Source organism: Rhea americana, unplaced genomic scaffold, assembly GCF_003343005.1.
Source record: "Rhea americana isolate MKP2758 unplaced genomic scaffold, rheAme1 scaffold_125, whole genome shotgun sequence".
NCBI lineage: Eukaryota > Metazoa > Chordata > Aves > Rheiformes > Rheidae > Rhea > Rhea americana.
This window is the reverse complement of record NW_028185317.1, coordinates 509,520-517,304: the sequence shown is the minus strand read 5'-3', so window position 1 is coordinate 517,304 and position 7,785 is coordinate 509,520. Positions and strand designations below refer to the sequence as shown.

At 49.1% G+C, this 7,785-nt stretch overlaps 1 protein-coding gene across 5 annotated transcripts in view; it reads right to left on the bottom strand.

Annotated features, from left to right (window-relative positions):
* STARD8 (StAR related lipid transfer domain containing 8) overlaps positions 1-7,785 on the bottom strand; it is a 105,717-nt gene that overhangs the window by 29,343 nt on the left and 68,589 nt on the right. Inside the window, exon 1 of one of the 5 annotated variants that reach the window (XM_085325935.1) lies at positions 909-1,115. The exons of the other annotated variants lie outside the window; for them this stretch is intronic. The gene's annotated coding sequence lies outside the window, so the exon portion shown is untranslated. Of the gene's footprint in view, positions 1-908; positions 1,116-7,785 lie in introns of those variants that run through there. 5 annotated transcript variants of the gene reach the window in all.

The following is a 7,785-nucleotide window of genomic DNA, read 5'->3' as shown; positions in this document are numbered from 1 at the left end:
TGTAAGAAAGTATTTTGTGTGTGTGTTTTTTCTTTCCATTCTGCTTTAAAATAAACCATTGCCTAAAACATTAAATATGTACAAGTGGAGCTTAGCTTCCCTTCCTAGTCTGTAAACAGAAGTATTTTCCTACTTTTTACGGAAATGACAGAAAGTCCTGACATCTCCTAACCCGGGGGACGCAGCTATCGACCGCTTTAGAAAGGGAGGAGCTGAGACAGCCATTTCCCGGGGGGAACTCACACGACATTTCCACAAAAGGTATAGGGGCCAGAGGCACGCCAACTGAAAACAAAATTTAAGAGAATTAAAAGTTAACGCAGTTAAACTCTGCCTGCAACGCCTGCTCCTTCTCCCAGCGAGATCAGAGCAGCCCTTCGAACGGGGCCGCACTCCAGCAGCTCCACGGGCCACGCTCGGCCCACCCGCTACCGCGCATCGCCAGCTCTCCCCACACGCTCGGCAGAGGCACGCACGCGCGCGCGGACACGTGCAGAGACCCGGCTCAGAGAGCACTACGGACCGCAGCGTCAGACCCTTCCGGCGCGACCCAGGCAGGAACCAGCACAGGGCCTGCCCGGCCCCTTCTCAGCCGCAGAGGCCGCGCACCGCTCCGGACCCCGCTGCCCCTCTCACCCCGGGACAACCTCCTTAAGCCCCGTGSTCGGCTCTCCCCGACCGTCCGCCCAGGAAGGGAGAGGGGGAGCAGATCTGCGCGTCCCGGCCGTGCCGAAGAAAGCGCAAAGGAAGCCAAACAAACGCAGTCATCCTACACACCCTTTCCCCAAAGACGCTTCACCGCGAGGACGGGACTAACGACTTCGGCTGTCAGCACCCGCGTCATCCAGCCACGAACAAGCCCGTTCCCGGGCGGCCTCCCACTCCCCGCCCCGGCTCTGCGAACTCACACGCTGGACTCCTCTCTCGCACCGACCCGTCCTTCTGGAGCTGGAGAGGGCTGCTGAGTTTTACACCATGAAGCACAGTAACATTCATTCCCTGCCCACGCTCAGTTTGGCTCCTTTGACTGATAAATGCTAATTGATCTGTTTGTAGCCCTGCTAGCTCCCAGGATACTCCACCAAACACACAGACGAACAGCCACCGGCATGGAGAGGGCTTGGAGACAGGAATGAGAGGCTCTGCTGGACCCGGTCCCAGATGCAGCAGGTTTCCATAATTAGCCTTCRCAGATTAAATAGGTCTCACAAGTTTTGGGAACTGCTCCTCATTGTACCGCCAACAAGGAATTGTTCACATGCCTCCATCACGCTCCAGACCTGAGATACCCTATCTGCTTYGAACATCACCGACTCGTCGTGACAGAGGATCCGATGGGACCCCAAATGCCACCGCACAGAGCTGCTGCTTCCAAGGTGCGGTGGAGGAAGGGAGCAGGGTCCCAACACAACTGCACACCAACTCAGGCTTCCGGACCAGACCGCTTTCCTGTTTATATCCCTGTTTATGTCATCTGCCGTATGATGCAAGAAAAACAGAAGGGAAAATGTGGGGACAAAAACGTTCCTGGAGGCAGCTGGGGATAGGAGCAACACAAAAACTGCTGAACATTACAGCGCACTGCATCCCTGCGAGCGTGCCGAAGCACAGTGAGACGAAAACACGCATCTCTAAGGGAGCATTGCCCTAGCCTTCCAGAGARACCCTGCTCCACGCCTAACCCCTTCCTGTGCAAGGGCAACCAAGGGGTGTCGTTCCCTTGGGAACTTCACCACTGGTCCTGAGCATGCCCCGAGAGGTCGGGAAGCCTCTCTGCCGTCTGTTAAGGCCACGTTCTGAGATACACCGGTCTCTACGTTCCGTATTTCCTCGTCTGTGCCGGAGCCGCACACGGCACAAAGGCGAGCACGATGTGCAATGCTCCTTCCCAGAGCCCCATCAGTCCCCACTGAGGGCTGCTGGCAGCCRCAGCCAGCACTCGGCGAGCAGAGCCAGCCCCCACTACCGTGGTGAGCGGTCTCAGCACCTTGCCTGTCCTGGAGTTTCCACACCCGAGCRCCGGCAGGCACAAACCTTCGCACGCAGCTGTCTGGCCATGTTCTTTACCCAAGGTAGGGAGAAGGACTAATGCAGCTGGGTTTCCTGGCTGCCCTTACGCACCACCTTCAAACGTCACACCAAGTTCTTCCATTCCCATTTACCCTCTAGCCACTGGCCCCGGATCCAGGAGGACCTCCCTTCCTTCCCCACCTTCCCCAGCAGCACTTTTCGGCACGTACTCCATTTCGTTACATGCTCTTTCACCATCCTTCCCAGTTTAGCAAGGGCTCTGCCCAGCAACAGCCAGACCAGAAACTGCAGCAAGACCAGAAATCACAGCKGAGCAGTAAGTTCTTCTCAAAAAGACAGAGGAGAGGAATGAAAGCCCCAGAAAGCTAAACAAATTGCTGTTCTATTGTCAAAACTTTTCAGGTAGCAAAACATGCTTTACTGCTCTCGAGCAGACCACTGCCCAGGGTAGTGGTGGTGTCTAAATTTCATGTGCTCAGAGGACTACCYTCAGGGCAGTAGCTGAATAGTAAATTCCAAGACGGCTACGAAGATGATCCGAGGGCTGGAGCACCTGCCCTACGAGGAACGGCTGCGAGAGCTGGGCCTCTTCAGCCTGGGGAAGAGAAGACTGAGGGGGGATCTTATCAATGTGTACAAGTACCTGAAGGGAGCGTGTCAAGGGGACGGGGACAAACTCTTTTGAGTTGTCCCACGTGACGGGACAAGAGGCAATGGGCAGATATTGAAGCACAGGAAGTTCTGCCTGAACGTGAGGGGGAATTTCTTCACTGTGAGAGTGACGGATCACTGGAAGAGGTTGCCCAGAGAGGTTGTGGAGTCTCCTTATCCGGAGATAGTCAAGGCCCGCCTGGATGCAACCCTGTCTAACATGCTGCAGGTGACCCTGCTGAGCAGGGAGGTTGGACTAGATGATCTCCAGAGGTCCCTTCCAACCTTACTGATTCTGTGATTCCAAGATGACTCCCCATGCCACCTGATTTTTGCCCCTTTCATATCTCAGCTGCAAGGTTACCTATCTCAAACACTGCTGTCCCACATACATCTTCATGGCTCCTCACTGTACTCACTCTACAATCAAGTACAACACCAGAGTGAATCTGGTAGCACTGCCTCAACTCCGCGCTGGAGAGAGTCACCCCAAAGGGGTGATCCCGCTTCCCACTTCCCAGCAGGGCTGGGATTATGCAACTGGGGGCACAAAATGCTCAGAGGAAAAAGGTGTTTATGTCATTGCCTGAAGAAATTCAGTTTAGAAATTGAATATTTCATATGCACAGAAATCATATTTCATTCTAAAAAGCTGGAAGTGCTAAACATGCAACTGCAATCATTAACTGAATGTGACAGCTTATATTTCCTTTGCTGTAAATGAGCTTAATACTAATCTTCATTCTGTCCTTTGTTTTAAACAAAGTTAAAATGCAGCTCTTCCCACTCAAAATCTGTATAACCTTATACATTGCATTTTAGAAACAGTACTTAAAGAAAAAAACTAAGAGGTCTAAAAAAACACTGTRAACTCAGCTCTGCACCACACACATCCAGAAAGTAACATCTCCCCTTGCAGGTTTGCAGCTTAGACAGAATGCTGCACTTGATCTTTAACAACATTTGAACAACTGCATGGAGGGAACATAACCACTTTTACAAACTTTACTGACCAATCTGAAATGCTTGCAGCTTTCAGTGTCTTAAATAAAAATTACAAGAAAGCACTGAAATAGCCAGTTTAGCATCAATTCAATAACACTTCATCMTACATCTGTGAAATGCAAATACGTTATATTCTTTATTTTAAAAAGGGGGAGAAAATTCCTCTCCTTTCACTATTTACTTCATTGGATAATAAAGCTTAACATTCATCTCCAAGGAAGCCAGTATTAACCTTACGYAGCAGTGAAGAGTCCCTTCTTCTCCTAGAGTGTTACTCTAGACTCAACACAGCAAGGTGGAAAAAAAAAATCACATATGTGCTCAAGAGGCGTGGACCATATGAGTCACTGGAGGAAAGAAATCACTGAACTGCTTGGACAATRAGACCCAATGGACGTGACTGCAGGGCTTGGTGGGCGACAGAGATGGACGAAGCTGGGGTCTACCTGCAACCACCATTCAGTGGTTTTATTTGTACTGCAGCATTGTTCTCTGCTATCTTCAGTTTGTTTCTTGCTAACAAGCTAGATGAAGGAGGACATAGCCAGTCCTCTGGGGTTCATGGCTGCTTCTCTCTGTAGTTTTAGCTTGCAACCAGTATAGTAAACTAGATAAAGATAGGCATCTGTGTAAGAGGGATGGAGCACTCACTATGGGCATGGCACTTCCTCTACCCAGGTAACTGTAGATGCATGTTCTCCACAAACATTTCTGCTCTTCGTTGTCTTTTAGCACCTTTAACCRCTTATGTGTGGCCTGGAGTCTTCTCAGTGGAGCCCAGCAACAGGACAAGAGGTAACAGGCACAAACTGAAACTCGGGARGTTCTRTCTGAACATGAGGAAAACCTTCACTGTGAGAGTGACAGAGCACTGGAACAGGGTGCCCAGAGAGGTTGTGCAATGTCTCCTTCTCTGGAGCTATTCAAAACCTGCCTGGATGCRACACTGTGCAATGTGCTCCAAGTRGCCCTGCTTAAGCAGGAGGGTTGGACTATGGACTAGATCTTCACARGTCCCTTCCAACCTCAACCATTCTGTGATTCTGCCCCTATCCACACAAATGCACATGTATCTACACAGAGAGAGAAAAGCTTTCCAGTAAAAAGAAGAATTAAAAAACATGCTTGCATGGCATCCAGCAGGAACACAAATGATGCTCGTAAAAGCATCCCCTTTCTCTAGGGCAGCAAGAGCATCATCCGAGAAGAGAGCAGACTTGTACCGCCACCTAATTAAGGTTCCTGATGATCCAACCATTAGTTTAYGAAACATGGGATGTCTTAATTACATACATTTCTGCTGTTCAAGGGGCTGTGGTGGCTGAGTGCTTTAATTTATGATACTGAAAACCCAGACAAGAAAAAAGATGAAAACAGCTACTCAGATTAACAAAATTAACACTCTTTGCCCATCCTGTAACCCACTTTCTAAAATTTCATCAYTGTTTTCCTGCTGATCATCCCAGTGATCTCAAAAGCTCGTTGTTTGGCCTAAGGGACACTATCCCTCTAAACACATCAGCTGTGTGCCAGACCTCCCCACCTCACGGCTTCAATAACACACTGAGGTGCTGCAGGTGCTGACCACACCGCGTGCTCCCAGCGAGGGGGGACTGTTTAACACACTCCTTGAGAAAAATGAGCCTCCATTTTYCCTCTGCTTGGAAAAACATCAGACCCAGCACTGGGAAAAAGATGCAATTCTGGCCTACTCCTGTCTCCAAGATGCTTAAAATCCAGAGAGCTGCACCACAGCACACTACAGGTGCTGCTTTTACCGCAGCGCATGCACCGTGTTCACCACGAAACGGGACACAAGCCATCACACACAGCTACCTGTCAAGGCAGAGGAAAACGGCAACAGTTTTGCAAAAAGACAGCGTATGCGGCAGCTCACCTCTTTGCAGAGGGCTCTCAGCTCCATAACAAGGTGTCACCAGCTGATGCAGATTCACATCTCTAGTCAGTGCTACCTACTGAGGTTTCTCTCCTGTACTACATGCTTAGGAGCTATTCCCAGCTCCTCCGTCTTTTAAATCTAGATATTAAAAAAAAAAAATGCTTAACAAAAGAGGGAAATTCACCCTACTTTTATGTACTCTTTTAAAAGAAACTCTGGTGTTTGCTACCACAGGAACTCCACAGAAAAGCACTATACCATGGTCCTTCTGCACCTCCATATACTTGTTTCAAGAAAACTACAAATCAAGCCATAAAACCAGAAAAAAAAAGAAAGAGAAAGAAAAAAGAATCGCAGCTCATTTTGAAAAGGAGCCAAATAACATTTTTCATGCTGATGCAGGTCTGTATGTTCTGGGGCAGGACTTTCAGCATACCCATAGGATCTATTCTGTTTTGAGTAATAAGAATTTAATAACAAGCTACAGATCCCCTTTTGCCAGCACAGAAATAGCCAGAACCAAGTATTCCTCCAGCTCTCTGCAATAATTTGCTTTCTTTTTCTCCCTCATCAGTCGCTGAACTTCAGATGCTGAAACGTGATTCCAAAGTCATCTCTGCTCCCGTCTACTTGCACAGTGCTATCAACTAGCAACCCACTGGCCATTCCCTTCAGTCAAACTCTGTTTACCTACTAGTGCCTGCACCTTCGTACTGTATGGGGCACATACAGAGCTGTGGGAGYAACGGAGGTCTGCAATGTCGCACAGACACCTGCACGTGCTCCKTGTTAAACTCGTGAACAATCCCACCAAATGCAAGATAGATCTCTGCAAAATTAAGGTTTTTAACAATACAAAATCCTGCACGTGCAGATGAATATAACACTGTAGCTTAGGCTGCAAACTGCACACTTCAGGAGTTTCATTTTCAAAATACTGCATCAACTTTATCTTCTACTGTAATGCCCCCCGCAGCATGTTGTGCCTTTCCCTCTCAGCAATCTCGCCTGTGCCATTTGAGCAGGAGCAGCTCTAGGAAGCCTTGGCCTGTCGGAAGGTGGGGTTGTCACATCTGGGACACTGCTCAGCTCCTCTGCACTACCAGCTGGTGTGTTTTAAAGATGCTCTAAAAGAGATTCCCTGTCTAAAACTGCACAATTCAGCCCTTGGGACATGGACAGCAAAGCATGCTATGAGCTCCCACCATGCTTCCTATCTGTATTTCAGTGCCTTGGGGCTAACCTCTCAGAAATAGAGATCTCCCTATAGTTGGTTGGGAGACAACTATAAATCAATCCATAAAACCAGGAAGGAAAAAAAAGGGGGGGGAATAGCAGCTCATTTTATAAAGGAGCCAAGTAACATTTCTCATGCAGATGCATATGCTGGGGCAGGACTTTCAGCATACCCATAGGATCTATTCCATCTTGAGTATTAAGGATTTAATAACAAGCTACAGATCTCCTTTTGCTATCCAAAAAACACAACCTCTCCGCTGAGACACTAGCAGCATTGCTATTGCATTGGTCACTAACACAGCTGCACAGTAATTCCTGGAGAGGAATTTCCATTTGCTATGAACATGCACCAGTCCCTTTCCCACCCCAGAATTCACCCTTCGTAACCGTGAAGCTCCTTCCCTCTCCTCCCCATCGTTTCTGTCCTCCTTTCCTCAATTTAAAAACTGCATTTATGTAAATAAAGGTTCATAGGCTTTGAAATTTAACTTTGGCACGGCTGGCATTTCAGTGCTTCTGCAGGCGCCCTGCCAAGCGCGGCTCTCGTCCCCAGCCGCGCTCCGGGCCTGGCAGGAGCGGGGGGTCAGCGTGCAGAAAGGCATCTTGGCAGGGGCACAGGAAACGATAAAAGGTTAGTGCGAGCTGGCACGCAGCAGGCAGAGCRCTTCTACCAGCTTGGCTGGCGCTGTGAGAAATAAGCCCAAATATCAAACAGGCTACAGCTCCATTACGTCTACCGGCTTGTAAGCAGGGAGCAGAGGGCTTGAAGTAAAAGCCACCCACAGCTGAGCCACCCCGTAACCAAAACRGTCTATACTTTGTCGCATCCCCTTCCCCCTCCTTCCTATGCACCCACAACTGCACCCTCAGGCTCAGCACCTTCATCTTCTCAGGGCTTTCATCTGCCGGAGCAACAAAAGTCTCACTGCAGCCCCTCTCCCAGCACCATGGGAAAGCTC